Source organism: Salvelinus alpinus, chromosome 13, assembly GCF_045679555.1.
Source record: "Salvelinus alpinus chromosome 13, SLU_Salpinus.1, whole genome shotgun sequence".
NCBI lineage: Eukaryota > Metazoa > Chordata > Actinopteri > Salmoniformes > Salmonidae > Salvelinus > Salvelinus alpinus.
Window position 1 is genome coordinate 13,531,871 of NC_092098.1, and position 18,167 is coordinate 13,550,037.

Sequence of the window (18,167 nt, forward strand, 5' to 3'; positions counted from 1 at the left end):
CATGTTTCAAGCAGACCACCATAGTCCCTGTGCCCAAGAACACTAAGAACCTGCCTAAATGACTACAGACCCGTAGCACTCACGTCTGTAGCCATGAAGTGCTTTGAAAGGCTGGTCATGGCTCACAACACCATTATGCCAGATACCCTAGACACATTCCAATTTGCATACCACCCAAACAGATCCACAGATGATGCAATCTCTATTGCATTCCACACTGCACTTTCCCACCTGGACAAAAGGAACACCTGCGTGAGAATGCTATTCATTGACTACAGTTCAGCGTTCAACACCATAGTACCCTCAAAGCTCATCACTAAGCTAAGGATGCTGGGACTAAACACCTCCCTCTGCAACTGGATCCTGGACCTGCTGACGGGCCGCCCCCAGGTGGTGAGGGTAGCTAGCAACATCTGCCACACTGATCCTCAACATTGGAGCCCCTCAGTGGTGCGTGCTCAGTCCCCTCCTGTACTCCCTGTTTACCCACAACTGCGTGGCCAGGCACGACTCCAACACCATCATTAAGTTTGCAGACGACACAACAGTGGTAGGCCTGATCACCGACAACGACGAGACAGCCTATAGGGAGGTGGTCAGACACCTGGCCGGGTGGTGCCAGACTAACAACCTATCCCTCAACGTAACCAAGACTAAGGAGATGATTGTGGACTACAAGAAAAGGACTGAGCACGCCCCCATTCTCATCGACGGGGCTGTAGTGGAGCAGGTTGAGAGCTTCAAGTTCCTTGGTGTCCACATCACCAACAAACTAGAATGGTCCAAATACACCAAGACAGTCGTGAAGAGGGCACGACAAAGCCTATTCCCCCTCAGGAAACTAAAAAGATTTGGCATTGGTCCTCAGATCCTCAAAAGGTTCTACAGCTGCACCATCGAGAGCATCTTGACTGGTTGCATCATTGCCTGGTACGGCAACTGCTCGGCCTCTGACCCACAAGGCACTACAGAGGGTAGTGCGTATGGCCCAGTACATCACTGTGACTAAACTGCCTGCCATCAAGGACCTCTACACCAGGCGGTGTCAGAGGAAGGCCATAAAAATTGCCACCGAACCCAGCCATAGACTGTTCTCTCTACTACCGCATTGCAAGTTGTACCGGAGTGCCAAGTCTAGGACAAAAAGGCTTCTCAACAGTTTTTACCCCCAAGCCATAAGACTCTTGAACAGGTAATCAAATGGCCCCCCAACCCCCCTTTCACACTGCTGCGTCTCTCCGTTTATCATATATACATTCAAGTACATACTACCTCAACTAGCCCGACTAACCGGTGCCCCCGCACAATCTGCATTGTTTCCCGCCACCCACTCTTACACGACGCTCTGTTTAGCATATATGCAGTCACTTTAGCATACCTAGTCACATACTACCTCAATCAGCCTCATTAACCAGTGCTTGTATATAGCCTCGCTGCTATTCGTCACTCTTTTTTACTGTTATTTCTATACTTAATTGTTCACCTAATATCTTTTTTTTTCAACTTAAAAATTGCACTGTTAGTTAGAGCCAGTAAGCATTTCACTGTAAGGTCTACACCTGTATTCTGCGCACGTGACAAATAAACTGTGCATCGCGCAGAACAGTTGACAATAATCAAACAGACAACACCTTAACCGAAATAACATTACAATTGTAATATCTTAATGTTACACAGGTTCGAGGACCATTCAAAGGAAACAGTACAGAGGCAGATGAACAAGCAACGATTACACTTTAGATTAGCTTGTTTGACAGATTAGCCCACATTAAGAGTACATCTTTAATCTGTCACTTCCACTAGAGAGCCTTCTGAAATACAATGTTTCATGGATTCAGCTGATCAAGTTCTCAAGATGACCAAAAACAAATACTGTACTTCTGATGGTAGTATAGACCGTTACCCATTTGTATACATTGGTTATTTTAGAAACACAATTTACTTTTCTTATAGACAATCCCCTTATTGGAGGGTGATGCCCAAAATAATGCCTGGACATCAAACCAGCAAAGCCTCCCCAAACAAAAGGACAATACAGTGGCTTTACATAAATAACATCTTGAATATTATCACATTAATAAACTCTGATGGCTAAACGCAACACATTCAGAACAAAATCGACCACATTCCAAACATTTCTTCAATGCAGTCAAAATGGTTGCACACAGAAATAAACCAAAAGCAAGGATGCCATACAACCTATTCACACACAGGACCTTCCAGGTACAAAACTCACTTGAACATGACCAAAGGGTGCTTTTGTAAGTTTCCTGCATGTCCCCCCATGATAAGGGTGCCCAGGGAAACACCCCCCAATACTTCAGTTCGTAGCCTGTCAATTTTCTTCAGTTACAAGATTCTAACTGATTGAACTTTAGGTGATGTCCATCTACTGTAGGACCCCAGCTAAAGAGCAGGCAGAGGCCCAGTTCAGTTTAACAGTCAGGTAATGGAGATGATACATGGCAGGGAATGACTGACATGACTCGAATTGAGACTTCATTGGCTTTGTATGGTTTATCTGAAAGTAGAGGTGCAAACAACACTAAGTGACATGTATAATACCGTGGCTGTTATGGCAATAATCAATGTCAACAAATATTCAATAAACATATAACTGGTTAAACTTAAGCATAGACAGCAGTTAACAATGAATGGCCAGAATGGTGCAGGCAAAGCTATAGTACGCTAATTTATCAACGGATATGTAGTGATTGCCTGCCATGCTAAGAAAAGTAGCAAGCATAGCCATACAGCAGGCCTACTTAGCATAACAAAGGCAATGCACAAGTGCAACATTAACATGTGCCCATTTACAGTACAAGCACCAAAGAGAACAGCGCAATACACTCAAAATTATTAGACATTAGCATGTCACAGCCATTAGCAGTTGATATCAACTATAGAAAACAATGGTTTGGGAGTCCTCATTTTAGAAGATAAGACTTGTACTCATTAAGGATGCATGCTGTGTGTTTGACGTGCGCAACTACTCAGTTCTGTCTGGTTGAAGACCCGGATTGAAAGGAGACACCTTCAAACCTGTCCATATAAAAACATTTCCATAGAGTTATATAGATGGCACACCTGCCACAAGTGCCCTCCCACGTATCTACATCACTGAGCATGGAATTCTGTACAAAGATTAAAATCCAACTGGCAGTTAATTTCATGCATTACCAGAAACAAAAAATACGTACCAAGATAGTGGCTTGCTCAACTCAGACACCCATAAATACTTCAAGTTACATATCACAGAGGCTCATTTCAAATACCTACCATATTGATGACTGAGTAGAGCAAGCCACTATCTGGGTATGTATCGGTTGTCTGATTGATGATTCATACTGGTGAAGTCAAAGGGAACTGCCAGTTGGTTTTCAATCTTAGTACAAAATTCCATGTGGATGCGGGGGAGGACATTCTTGGCAGGTTTGTTACATTTCCCGGCAAGAAAACAAAATGTTGCTTCAACAGAGAGCAACATAGAGCCACTGGCAACCAACACTAAACAGGTGGGGTTTTAGGAGGGGTTCTAAAAGACACTCATGGGGGTGTTAACTGAAAGTTGACTAGCAACAGAAACTGGAACCAAAAAGACATCCACCATGAGCACCCAATACATTTTCCCAAAACGAAGCAAACAAATGAAAAACCCACACCAAACTTAGACAGGAACCAAATGGAAAAAGGTGGAGCAAAACAAAAACAGGGAAGAAAAGCTAAAGGCTTGTTTGTCTAGAAATTAAGTTAAGCCTCACCAACTAAAGGTTCCCTCCACATCTCTAAAGTCAACTGGAGCACAGGGCAAGCCACTCTTAAATAGCACCTGGGCCAGCACAGGTGAATCACCATCCCACTAACGAGATGGCAACCAGCACAGGTGTAACACATACTGACCAACGAGGTGACACCAATCGGTGGGTCCTACGGGCCAACGAGCCATACCTCAAAACATAAATGGAAATACCCCAAAATGTTTCACCTACCCCCTTAAGACAACAAATATATCCTATATTTTTTGCTCACCACCAACAGAAAACATCTTCTATTGGACAACATAATCAATTTAAATGCGTCGCTACTTAAACGTCTCACCTTCTCCAATGTAAACACAGCATCTACTGGCTGTCAACAATTAAATATAAGACAAAATGCACTTTACTTTTTTTTTTTATATATAGTTGCCTAAAATGAGAAAAAAAAGAAGAGACCAGCACACTGTTCTTGATAGTATCACTGGTCTTTAATAAGAATTACATATTGGCCTCAATGCCTTCATCAGCTCTGACGATGCACCTGCATAACAGATAGCTCAGATGTGCGAGTGCCTTTTGAATTTTTATAGTTACCTAAAACTCAGTTTTGAGAAACAGGGGTAAAATAATGTATGTTTCTAAAACTCTCATCCTCTTGGAACTAGCGCAACCAAAACAATACTAATCTCCAACATGGCAAAACATGCAGTCAAAACAAATTGAGCAACGGCAACAACTTGCTAAATGCAAAAAAACGTATTGACTGCCCACCCTTGAAAAACAATCAGCAACCAAATTGTCCTTACCACGGACATGTCTGATTTCAAGGGGAAACTCCTGCAATATCCATAGTAACTTTCCTCTCGTGATTTTCCTCAGAGTCCCTGACGTCAATGTCATGCTGTAGTACATTTGTCTGAGTTGGTACAGACTGGAATATGTTCCGGGATTCATCCAATGGCATTGAGGAGTATACCACCTCAGTCATCGGCTTCATCAATAAGTTAATCGACGACATCATCCCCACAGTGACCGTACGTACATATCCCAACTAGAAGCCATGGATTACAGGCAACATCCGCAACGAGATAAATGCTAGAGCTGCCGCTTTCAAGGAGCGGGACACTAATCCGGATGCTTATAAGAAATCCTGCTATGCCCTCAGAGAAACCATCAAACAAGCAAAGCGTCAATACAGGATTAAGGTTGAATCCTACTACACCGGCTCTGACACTCCACGGATGTGGCAGAGCTTGAAACTATTACGGTCTACAAAGGGAAACCCAGACGCGAGCTGCCCAGTGACACGAGCCTACCAGACGAGGTGATAACGCACAGTGGCAAGCCTGATCACCGACAACGATGAGACAGCCTATAGGGAGGAGGTCAGAGAACTGGCAGTGTGGTGCCAGGACAACAACCTCTCCCTCAATGTGATCAAGACAAAGGAGCTGTTCGTGGACTACAGGAAAAGGCGGGCCGAACAGGCCCCCATTAACATCAACGGGGCTGTAGTGGAGCGGGTTGAGAGTTTCAAGATCTTTGGTGTCCACATCACCAACAAACTATCATGGTCCAAACACACCAAGACAATCAAGAAGAGGGCACGACAAAACCTTTTCCCCCTCAGGAGAATGAAAAGATATGGCATGGGTCCCCAGATCCTCAAAAAGTTATACAGCTGCACCATCGAGAGCATCCTGACCGGTTGCATCACTGCCTGGTATGGTAACTGCTCGGCATCTGACCGTAAGGCGCTACAGAGGGTAGTGCGTGGCCCAGTACATCATTGGGGCCAAGCTTCCTGCCATCCAGGACTTATAAAATAGGCGGTGTCAGAGGAAAGCCCATAAAATTGTCAGAGACTCCAGTCACCCAAGTCATACACTGTTTTCTCTGCTACCGCACGGAATTTGTATTCGTGGTCCTGAGAACTGGACCTTTTTTAGGACACCATTATTTTTGTCTTACTGAGATTTACTGTCAGGGCCCTGGTCTGATAGAATCTATGCAGAAGATCTAGGTGTTGCTGTAGGCCCTCATTGGTTGGGGACAGAAGCACCAGATCATCAGCAAACAGTAGACATTTGACTTCAGATTCTAGTATAGTGAGGCCGGGTGCTGCAGACTGTTCTAGTGCCCTCGCCAATTCGTTGATATCTATGTTGAAGAGTGTGGGGCTTAAGCTGCATCCCTGTCTCACCGCAGGGCCCTGTTGTTTGTGTCCATGGATTTTATCATGTTGTATGTCCCCCCCCCCCCCCCCCCCCAACACCAATTTCCATCAATTTGTATAGAAGGCCCTCGTGCCAAATTGAGTCGAACACTTTTTTTAAAATCAACAAAGCATGAGAATACTTTGCCTTTGTTTTGTTTGTCAATCAGGGTGTGCGGGGTGAATATGTGATCTGTCATACGGTAATTTGGTAAAAAGCCAATTTGACATTTGCTCAGTACATTGTTTTTGTTGAGGAAATGTATGCGTCTGCTGTTAATGATAATGCAGAGGATTTTCCTGTTGACGCATATCCCACAGTAGTTATTGGGTCAAATTTGTCTTCACTTTTGTGGATTGAGGTGATCAGTCCTTGGTTACAAATATTGGGGAATATGCCAGAGCTGAGGATGATGTTAAAGAGTTTAAGTATAACCAATTGGATTTTGTGGTCTGTATATTTTATCATTTCATTTAGGATACCATCAACCCCATAGGCCTTTTTTGGGTTGGAGGGTTTGTATTTTGTCCTGTAGTTCATTCAATGTATTTGGAGAATCCAGTTGGTTCTGGTAGTCTTTAATAGTTGATTCTAAGATTTGTATTTGATCATGTATATGTTTTTGATGCTTGTTCTTTGTTATAGAGCCAAAAAGATTGAAGAAGTGGTTTATCCATACATCTCCATTTTGGATAGATAACTCTTCGTGTTGTTGTTTGTTTAGAGTTTTCCAATTTTCCCAGAAGTGGTTGGAGTCTATGGATTCTTCAATTACATTGAGCTGATTTCTGATGTGCTGTTCATTCTTTTTCCGTAGTGTATTTCTGTATTGTTTTAGTGATTCACCATAATGAAGCCGTAGGCTCAGGTTTTCCGGGTCTCTATGTTTTTGGTTGGATAGGTTTCTCAATTTCTTTCTTAGGTTTTTGCATTCTTCATCAAACCATTTGTCATTGTTGTTAATTTTCTTAGGTTGTCTGCTTGAATTTTTTGATTTGATAGGGAAGCTGAGAGGTCAAATATCCTGTTTAGGTTTTCTACTGCCAAGTTTACACCTTCACTATTACTGTGAAACATTTTGTCCAGGAAATTATCGAGAAGGGATTGAATTTGTTGTTGCCTAATTGTTTTTTGGTAGATTTCCACACTACTTTATTTCCATCTATAGCATTTCTTAATATTATTCAGCTCCTTTGGCTTTGATGCCTCATGATTGAGCAAAGCTCTGTTCAAGTAGAGTGTGATTCTGCTGTGCTCTGATAGGGGCGTCAGTGGACTGACTGTGACTGCTCTGAGAGACTCTGGGTTGAGGTCAGTGATAAAGTAGTCTACAGTACTACTGCCAAGAGATGAGCTATACAGCTCTGAACAAAATTAAGAGACCACTGCAAAATTATCAGTTTCTCTGGTTTTACTACTTATAGGTATGTGTTTGGGTAAAATGAAAAAAAAAAAATATTCTATAAACTACTGACAACATTTCTCCCAAATTCCAAATAAAAATATTGTCATTTAGAGCATTTATTTGCAGAAAATGACAACTGGTCAAAATAACTAAAAATATTCAGTGTTGTCAGATCTCGAATAATGCAAAGAAAATAAGTTCATATTCATTTTTAAACAACACAATACTAATGTTTTAACTATTAAGAATTCAGAAATCAATATTTGGTAGAATAACCCTGATTTTCAATCACAGCTTTCATGCGTCTTGGCATGCTCTCCACCAGTCTTTCACATTGATGTTGGGTGACTTTATGTCACTCCTGGCGCAAAAATTCAAGCAGCTCGGCTTTGTTTGATGGCTTGTGACCAAGCATCTTCCTCTTGATCACATTCCAGAGGTTTTCAATGGGGTTCAGGTCTGGAGATTGGGCTGGCCATGACAGAGTCTTGATCTGGTGGTCCTCCGTCCACACCTTGATTGACCTGGCTGTGTGGCATGGAGCATTGTCCTGCTGGAAAAACCAATCGTCAGAGTTGGGGAACATTGACAGAGCAGAAGGAAGCAAGTTTTCTTCCAGGACAACCTTGTACGTGGCTTGATTCATGCATCCTTCACAAAGACAAATCTGCCCGATTCCAGCCTCGCTGAAGCACCGTGGGTGGTGTCATCACCGATCCTCCACCAAATTTCACAGTTGGTGCGAGACACTGTGGCTTGTAGGCCTCTCCAGGTCTCACAACCACTGTGACATTTGGTGGAGGATCGGTGATGATCTGGGGGTGCTTCAGCAAGGCTATTTAAAATCTATTTAATCCATTTTGAATTCAGGCTGTAACACAACAAAACGTGGAATAAGTCAAAGGGTAGGAATACTTTCTTAAGGCACTGAATCTTCTCCATGTCCTGAATCTATAAACTCTTAAACTGAACTGCATCTCTACCTCCACCTGCTCTTTAACTGAAGTCCCACAGTAGATGATAATGTATAATAATCATCTCTACCTCCACCTGCTCTTTAACTGGAGTCCCACAGTAGATGATAATGTATAATAATCATCTCTACCTCCACCTGCTCTTTAACTGGAGTCCCACAGTAGATGATAATGTATAATAATCATCTCTACCTCCACCTGTTCTTTAACTGGAGTCCCACAGTAGATGATAATGTATAATAATCATCTCTACCTCCACCTGTTCTTTAACTGGAGTCCCACAGTAGATGATAATGTATAATAATCATCTCTACCTCCACCTGTTCTTTAACTGAAGTCCCACAGTAGATGATAATGTATAATAATCATCTCTACCTCCACCTGCTCTTTAACTGGAGTCCCACAGTAGATGATAATGTATAATAATCATCTCTACCTCCACCTGCTCTTTAACTGAAGTCCCACAGTAGATGATAATGTATAATAATCATCTCTACCTCCACCTGTTCTTTAACTGAAGTCCCACAGTAGATGATAATGTATAATAATCATCTCTACCTCCACCTGCTCTTTAACTGAAGTCCCACAGTAGATGGTAATGTATAATAATCATCTCTACCTCCACCTGCTCTTTAACTGAAGTCCCACAGTAGATGATAATGTATAATAATCATCTCTACCTCAATCAGTTACAATCTTGTAACTGAATAAAATTGTGTGACAGTCTAGGAACCAAAGTTTTGGTCAGTGTTTCCCTGGGCAAGGGAAGACATGCAGGAAATGTATAAAAGCAATCCTTGGTTGTGTGGTGTGTGTGTGTGTCTGCGTGTGCATGAGTATGTATTTATTTATTTCTGTGAGCAACCATTTTGTGACCAGGCTGACTTGAAGAAATGTTTGGGGGTGTGGTCGATTTTGTTCTGAATGGTATGCGTTGAGTTTGACCATCAGTGAGATTATTCATGTGTAAAAATGTTCAAGATGTTCGCCACTGCAATAATGTCCTTTGGGTTTCAGTTTGTTTGGAGAGGCTTTGCTGGTTTGAGGTCCAGGCCCTTTAAGGGCATCACCCTACAATAAGGGCACTGTCTGTAGGTAAAGTCATTTGTATTTCTAAAATATCTATTTACGGTTACTGTTATTTCCTCCCATCAGTAGTACAGTATTGCTTGTCATTTTGTGAACATGGTCAGCTGAATCTCTGTGAAAACACTGTATTTCAGAAAGCTATCTAGTGAAAGTAACAATTGAAGTTATTTTGGTGTACTCTCGTGTGTGTTATTTATCTGTCAAACAAGCAAACCTAATCTTCTAAGCTTTAATAAACATTGCATGTTCTTTGTATTTGCCTCTGTACTATTTCCCTTCAATGGGCCTAGAACCTTTTCTAACGTTTGTTACAATTGTGATAGAAATGCTATATTTTTGCTAGGGTGTTGTCTGGTCCATTGCATTGTTCAAAACGGACCCAACTCAATGGGTGGCCTGTTACGAACCTGTCATATGTTCTGGTTGAGGTGTTCCCCTCACTGAACAGTAACTGGCGTTGTCTGGTTGTGCCATTTTAGCTAACCCTATTCGGCAGGTGTTTTTACAGTCATGTCTGCAGAAATACTACAGTATACTAGTCATGTCCACAAAATACTATAGTGAATACTACAGTGAAGTCCGCAAAAACACTAGTCATGTCCGCAAAAACACTACAGTGAATACCATAGTACGTAAATATAGTAATACTACAGTGAATACCATAGTACGTAAATATAGTAATACTACAGTGAATACCATAGTACGTAAATATAGTAATACTACAGTTTTTAGACCATATCATTTTTTTCATGTGGCTAGGAGAGATGAAGAGAAGGATGCATACGCGTACACAAAGGGTAAGGAAAAATAAGGCATTGGACAATTCAAATTCCCTTATTGCCTAGCAGCATCCAACCAAATGAGACTGCAGATCAAACAAGCTGTTAGAACTGTGTGTGTGGTATTCTGAAACAGATGCAGTGCGAGAGGAGAGACCAGGAGCCCCAGAAGAACACAACTCTGTCAATATGAACACTCAAAGAAACACACTTGAGACGCAATGATTTTATAACATACTCAGGTTTTTATGTCATTTTTCCCCAAAACTGGAATGTACGTCTGGAAAGAGATGATTGGGAAGGGACAGGAGAGCAGAGACCCTGGGGAGGCAACATAAACCATCTTATAGTGTCCTGCAGTCTCAACATTCAGTCTCATCGATCTCAAAAAGGTCTCCTTAACCATCTACCTACCACATCAAACCATTGTCTCATCCCTTGTCTCACCAACACCTGATCCATCTCTCCTCAGTTTTGAAAAGCAGGGCCCCCTCCTCTGGATGAGGTTATTGGCAAAATTTTGGGGGGAAAATAGCAGTTGAGAAAGACAACCTAGTGAAAGCAAATGAAACACTATGGCAAATGGTACACAGAATACGGTAGAATGCAACACAGAATTACACTGGCCTTAAGTCCAGCTGGTCCCTGGTAGAGAACAGGTACACAAGGACAGGACATGTTTATTCTAGCACCCAGAAAATCACTTTCTTATCAGAGGCGTCTGCCGCCATGTCTCAGGTAGTGTGCTGTTGCTTTGTTGTCCAATCAGAGTCCAATGTTGTCGAAGAGTTGTGATGTAAGTCTGAGGTCCAGAATGTCCCAGAGTGATGAAATGTCACAGAGAGGTGTCAGACCCAGCAGGAGCTGGACTGATCTGTGATGTTTCCCATCACTCCGTCACTTCCTCCAACACTCTGACTATAGACCTCAACATCCTAGAAATCATCACACTACATAAAAACGACCGTAGGAATCCGTTAGTTTGTATGAAAACATGAAACAATACATCTATTTCTGTGTATGAGGTGTGGTCCTGAGACTCGAGGACTGAGTTTTAAAGCCAGCGTGTAAGACATTTCCTCCATAGCACTTGTTACGTGCACATTGTGTTGAAACGGTCCCGCAGACAAAGGATGTTCTAAGTCACATTGGCATGGACTCCACCATGGCGCTATATATGTTGACTATCGTCTGTGGCATTTCAACAATGACCTCTGACCTTTTCACTTTCTTTACTTGCTGCATTCCTCTCCTCAGCCAGCCAACCGTTGGTCATCAGTTACCAATGCATTGTGGGGAATGAAAACAGACCGCAGCTGTCACAAAACCAAACAGATCATTCGCCTCGAAAAAGACACTTTCACCAGTCACAGAGGAGCAACATAAACAATACAGTGGGTTAGGTTTCTGTAGCTGTGTGTGGATGTACAGTATGGGAGAATCACAGTGTTTGTGGGTTCGTCTGTTCAAACACGTTGCCAATACGCTTCCTCTTCTTGAGTACACCTCTTTGTGCTGTTGTCCTCCTTCCTCTGTGAAACTTTATATACAGAAAAGTGAACTATTTCAATGCTAAGGCATTGTAGAGTGAGTGAGAGGATGGGGTAAAGGAAGAGTAGATCCTTCATTTCGAAGACAAACACAAAACATATCCTAAATACCAGTACCTAGATCTCATCTAGACTCCAAAACAGAGAACATACAACACTGACAAGAAAACAGTGCCTAACAGAAATCTGAACTGAAATATCTACAAATGAGTTAGGAAATCATTCTATTATATCATCTGTAAAGGATGACAGTGGGTAGAAATCTTGCTTTGATATTTGCTCAAGTGGTTTTGGTTTTAAGACTGACATACCCCTAAAACAAAAGTTATCACGCACCACACACAAGCAGACGTACTGCTTGCGCGTACGCACGCACGCAAAAACACGTTCACTCACGCAAATATATACACACACACAGACACACACACTAACAATTTGAAAAGTTTTGACATTTCATATCTAGTGTCAGCTCTCACTGTGAGTGAGAGGCGACACTGAGCCGCTGCCACTGTGAGTCCATCAGTTTAACGGCCCTCATGTCCAGCCCTCTTGGACCCAATCATAGGGTTCAAAGCAGGGAAGAGGTCCCACCCCCACCAATACACAACCACCCCTCCATCCATCCACAGTGGCAGACCACTGTACAGTACAGTCCATAGGGCAGGAGGGTGAGGGCAGCCATCCCGACAGTCAGTCATAGAGAGGGAGGTGGGAGGATAAGGGTGTGGAGGGAGCTAGAGGGACAGTTGGATTTCTACGTTGAAAACAGCAGTCTATTTGTTGATACTGCGTCTATGCCAGCTGGGCCGTCTAGGTGTCTCCCTCATACTTTGTAGTAGATGTTGGCTGGGCTCTGGGCGGGCATCTCCTGGACGATGTAGACGGGGTGACCGTAGTCCCCGCTCACCTTCTCGTAGTGCGGGCAGTAAGCCTGGTCTGAAGTCCGCAGCGGGATGATGATGTCACTGGGCTCCGAGCCGTTGTTTCCTCCGGCGGAGGAGCCGGCCCCGTTGTTGCTGCCCCTCTTGGGGGTTAGGGTGGCCAGGGTCAGGGTGGGGTGATGGGTCTCAGAGTGCTTGTTCTGTCGCCAGCGGTAACACACCACACAGATGACAGACGTCACGATGAGGAGGAAGGCTCCGCCCCCTGCCGCTCCAGTGATCACCGCCACGTTAGAGGAAGGTAAAGGGTTGTTCCCCTCACCCTCTCCACCAGCCTTGGGCGTGGTACCGTTCCCTGTTAGGGAAGAGGGGTTAGAATCAATGACTAATACTGTAGATACTGTATCATTAAACCAGTGAGGAGAGTACTGTACTGCAGACTTACCTTTGGGGTGGAAGCGGTTTGAGTCTGGTTTGGGTTTGGGTGGGAGGCCATATGCAGCTATGGGAAATCACACATTTTCTTTAGGGTTGTGAACAACATTACATAGCACGGTTTCATGAATATTGTTACAAAATCTGTACAAGAATATGCCAGACCCCATGCAGATTCATTTATATGAGGATGATTACTATTGAAAGACTAATTACTGCAAATCAAAGAGAATATATATATTTAACAGTAAGGATGGTGATGATACTCACTCTGTCCCACTTTGAGAATCACCTTCATCCCTCGTGTCACACACACTCCTCCTCTCGTGCTGTCCAGCCCCTGCCTCGTCCCATCAGAGGTAGCTAAGAGAGGAAGAGGAGGAGTGGAAGACTACCGTTAGAGAGATACCTAACACTATCCCACACACATGTCAAACTATGCAGTTGAAGTCAATGTTGTCAGGTTGGGTTACCTCAGCAGCAAACGACATGGAGTCAAAAGCCCTCAAATTATTCCCATCGTTTTTCACACATGGTAATACATACATTCTAAAACCACACTTACACACTCTGTAACGTGACACACTTCAACACGTAACATCAGGCAAGCTCACACACACACACACACACACACACACACACACACACACACACACACACACACACACACACACACACACACACACACACACACACACACACACACACACACACACACACACACACACACACACACACACACACACACACACACACACACACACACACACACACACACACACACACACACACACACACACAACCATGGCACAGCTGGGCCTTCTGGTCAGGGGGACAAGGTCAAAGCAGGAAGCCAGAAGCCTTGCCTCAGACACAATGTGAACCCAAACCCACAGCCATGTTCTACCAGACACACTGTGAACCCAAACCCACAGCCATATCCCATATCACCCACACAATACCCCAGACACACTCAGCACCACAACCCAGCCACATCCCCTGACCTTTTAAACCCAAACCCAGTCATTTTAATCCAAACCAAGACCAGTGGCCATTTAAACCCTCATCAGCCATAATCACACCACATGACACCCTCCTACAGCCTCTACCTCCTATTTACCGCTTGAGGCTATAGATTACAACAGTAGGTAAAGTATAGATGTAAGGAAAGGTATCTCTCTCTCTCCCTCCCTCATTCTCTTCCAATTAGAAGGTGTAAAAACCATAAATGAAAGTGATAGAACAGAAGAGCAATAAATAATGGAATGATAGAGAACAGAAAGCATGTTAGGTTAATTAAATGAGAAGCAGAAAGAAGAGAGACGCAAGGAGGAGCGAGTAATGGAGATGATGACCAAGTCTGGGGCGAGACAGAGAGGAAGAGCAGAGAGAAAGAGCAAAGGAGAAAAGGAGGAGCCCGTAATGGAGATGATGATCTGTGGTGAAGGAGAGAAAGAGAGAGAGCGTGATGTACAGCCACGGACAGAAAGAGGCGGAAGTTGCTCGGAAAACCCCCCAACACAAGACAAAAGGGAAAGTTGTTAATACATTTAAATAAAACAAGACTGACCCATTAACACACGAGCACACCCATTCTGTAACAGAGGAGGATTTATACACAGACAAGCGACAGGAGGAGGGGACGGGGGGGGGTATTTTCGCCTCTGGCATATCCTAAATTGACCCAGCGAGTGACCCACTTAGCCCCATCCCCCCTCCTCCCCTTGCCAAACCTCCCCCTCTCTTCTAAGTGAGAGAGCAGCTAAGGGATTGACCTATGTTGACCAAGGAGTGTAACTCCAAAAGATGGGTTTACCCCGCCTTTAACCGGGCTAAATCGTGAACCGTTTAACCCATCCCATGTGAAATTAAAGAAATCTCTGTACCTTGCATAAACCCTTTTCCCCACACAACAACCCACCTGGACAAAAGGAATGCATATGTGAGGATGCTGTTCATTGACTACAGCTCGGCCTTCAATACCATAGTGCCCTACACCAGGTGTCGCAGGAAGGCTAAGTAGATCATCAGGGACCCCAGCCACCCAAGCCATGCCCTGTTCTCCCCGCTTCAATCACTCAGACGCGGGCAGTACACTTACCTTACCTGATGCTCCCCCTATGGACATTCTTATTACACACTCGGAATCTGAAAACATCATTTTAATTCAGTTCAGCGGATTCAGGCTTTAGTTGTGCCCACGTCAGCTGTCACTCTGCCAGTCTCAATGGGCCAGTCTCCATCAGCCGTAGCAGCACATACAGACACATTGGGAAGCTACATTAGGGCCAAGTTGGTAACCAGGGCAGGCAGTCTCTCTCTCGCCCACTCTGTTCACCAGGGTGTTAAAACAGGGACACTGTCCTGCGGGAGGTCACTGAACTCGCCTTGCAACATGCAGTCAACGTGCAGTCAACGTAACGCCTTAGCAGTCAACGTGCAGTCAATGTAGCGCCATAGCAGTCAACGTGCAGTCAATGTAGCGCCATAGCAGTCAACGTGCAGTCAATGTAGCGCCATAGCAGTCAACGTGCAGTCAATGTAACGCCTTAGCAGTCAACGTGCAGTCAATGTAGCGCCATAGCAGTCAACGTGCAGTCAATGTAGCGCCATAGCAGTCAACGTGCAGTCAATGTAGCGCCATAGCAGTCAACGTGCAGTCAATGTAGCGCCATAGCAGTCAACGTGCAGTCAATGTAACGCCATAGCAGTCAACGTGCAGTCAACGTAACGCCATAGCAGTCAACGTGCAGTCAATGTAACGCCTTAGCAGTCAACGTGCAGTCAATGTAGCGCCATAGCAGTCAACGTGCAGTCAACGTAACGCCATAGCAGTCAACGTGCAGTCAATGTAGCGCCATAGCAGTCAACGTGCAGTCAACGTAACGCCATAGCAGTCAATGTGCAGTCAACGTAACGCCATAGCAGTCAACGTGCAGTCAATGTAACGCCTTAGCAGTCAACGTGCAGTCAATGTAGCGCCATTGCAGTCAACGTGCAGTCAACGTAACGCCATAGCAGTCAACGTGCAGTCAATGTAACGCCTTAGCAGTCAACGTGCAGTCAATGTAGCGCCATAGCAGTCAACGTGCAGTCAATGTAACGCCTTAGCAGTCAACGTGCAGTCAATGTAGCGCCATAGCAGTCAACGTGCAGCCAACGTAATGCCATAGCAGTCAACTTGCAGTCAACGTTCCCTTACAGGGAAGTGGATAGGTTTGGCTAGACATGGTTGGAAATCTACACTGCAATCTGCATTTTGTAAAGTACAGTAGCCTAATATCAGCCCATTGTTAACAAGCCTGTTATCTGGTGTTCTAAATGAGGTGCGGTCTGTGTGTAGGCTATGTTCTAAACATGACTCAGCCAAGCTCCATGCAGTACTGTTATCTGCTGTTCTAAATGAGGTGCGGTCTGTGTGTAGGCTATGTTCTAAACATGACTCAGCCAAGCTCCATGCAGTACTGTTATCTGGTGTTCTAAATGAGGTGCGGTCTGTGTGTAGGCTATGTTCTAAACATGACTCAGCCAAGCTCCATGCAGTACTGTTATCTGGTGTTCTAAATGAGGTGCGGTCTGTGTGTAGGCTATGTTCTAAACATGACTCAGCCAAGCTCCATGCAGTACTGTTATCTGCTGTTCTAAATGAGGTGCGGTCTGTGTGTAGGCTATGTTCTAAACATGACTCAGCCAAGCTCCATGCAGTACAGTGCAGTGCAGTTCTATCACTGGTTGGTATAGTGGGGTTGGACTCTGATGTCTGACTCAGATAAGGTTATGTTGTGGCTGGGGGGCACATAAAAAGTGGCAGGCTTTAACATCCATTAAAACAAACTCTGCTCAGCTCACAGAGATGAAGCTTTACACTTGGCTGGCTGTGACAGTAGGTGGAAGGAGGCTAAAATGTATGAATCTAGGATTGACAATAAACCCTTCGCGATGATGTATTGATCGTAACATACTTTTTACTGTGTGCAAGACATTGGCTCCTCCTCCATCTTCACATAGTAACCAGACATATGGTCTAAAACACGTTTCGTATTGTGCTGCATGAGCGCACGTTTACATTCACATGCACTCACCCAAACCATGTTCACTGCAATAAACTCCCCTGCATATTGATTTAAACGTGCTTCCAACAAGGCAAAAAATATACTTATCTTAGGAATCTGGCGACTGGGTTTGATTGAATAGGGTTCCTTGTATTGATACTTAAAGGGACCTTCTGCATTTGCTACATCCATTTTTTTTAAACTTATGAATGAATGAAATGTACTGATTGATTCTTGAAGAATATAACTTCTAAATGCCTCATGAGCTTAGTTTGTAAAAAACAAAGTAAATGTAAAATACTATAAAGCCTCAAAACATGTTTAAAAAAAATGATATTATGGATGGTCAGTCCTTGCATCCATAGCTCTGTCTATGGTTGTAAGAGTGGTTACATTTCTCCAGTCCCATCGCTCAGCTTTTTACCGAAACAGGGGCGGAGAACACTCTTATTGTTTCAACTGCTGATTGCCGCTTTAAACACTCAGATTCTTCCCTCTCTATTCTCCCTTACATCGCTGTCCATGCAAGCTTCAAATAATTGGTTTATAGGCTAACCTCTTTCAAATTGAATTTCTTTTTTTTTTTTTGTGAGTTGTAACTTGGGCCGAAACTATTTTCCCCAATCTGTGTGGGCAGCAGTGTCTCCGGAGCCAAATAGCAGTAGCCCTGCCTCAGTGCACTAATCTGTAATTCGTGGAGTCACTGAGGACACCGCCTGATTGGACACAAATTGAAACAGATGACGCTTCACCTCTCTTTGATTGGATGAGGCCGTTCACTGAATACTAACTGTGGTTATTAGGCAATAGAAGGCTTGGCAGTTGAAGCAGGTACTCAGATTTAGGGTTAGGGTTCACCTTAGTTGAATAGACAGATTCACATCTGTGACTCAGCATCCCTGTCCTTCCTTGTCTTCCCTCTTTCGCTGTTCCGCTCTGGTTATCACGCTTTCTGTCTCTGCAACCATCTGTGTCTCCGTCTACATCTTCATCACAGAAACCTCTCCCTCATCAGCATTTTACCTCAG

The 18,167-nt window shown here is 43.9% G+C and overlaps 1 long non-coding RNA gene across 2 annotated transcripts; it reads right to left on the bottom strand.

Annotated features, from left to right (window-relative positions):
* Positions 1–1,632: 1,632 nt before the first annotated feature.
* Positions 1,633–3,829, bottom strand: LOC139536663 (uncharacterized). Of its 2 annotated transcripts, none has more exons than XR_011667373.1 (3): positions 3,762–3,829; positions 2,953–3,042; positions 1,633–2,521 (listed from the first exon to the last, which is right to left on the bottom strand). It is a non-coding gene; the product is annotated as an uncharacterized lncRNA (long non-coding RNA). The 2 variants fall into 2 exon arrangements; XR_011667372.1 differs by having other exon boundaries at positions 3,663–3,773.
* Positions 3,830–18,167: the final 14,338 nt, after the last annotated feature.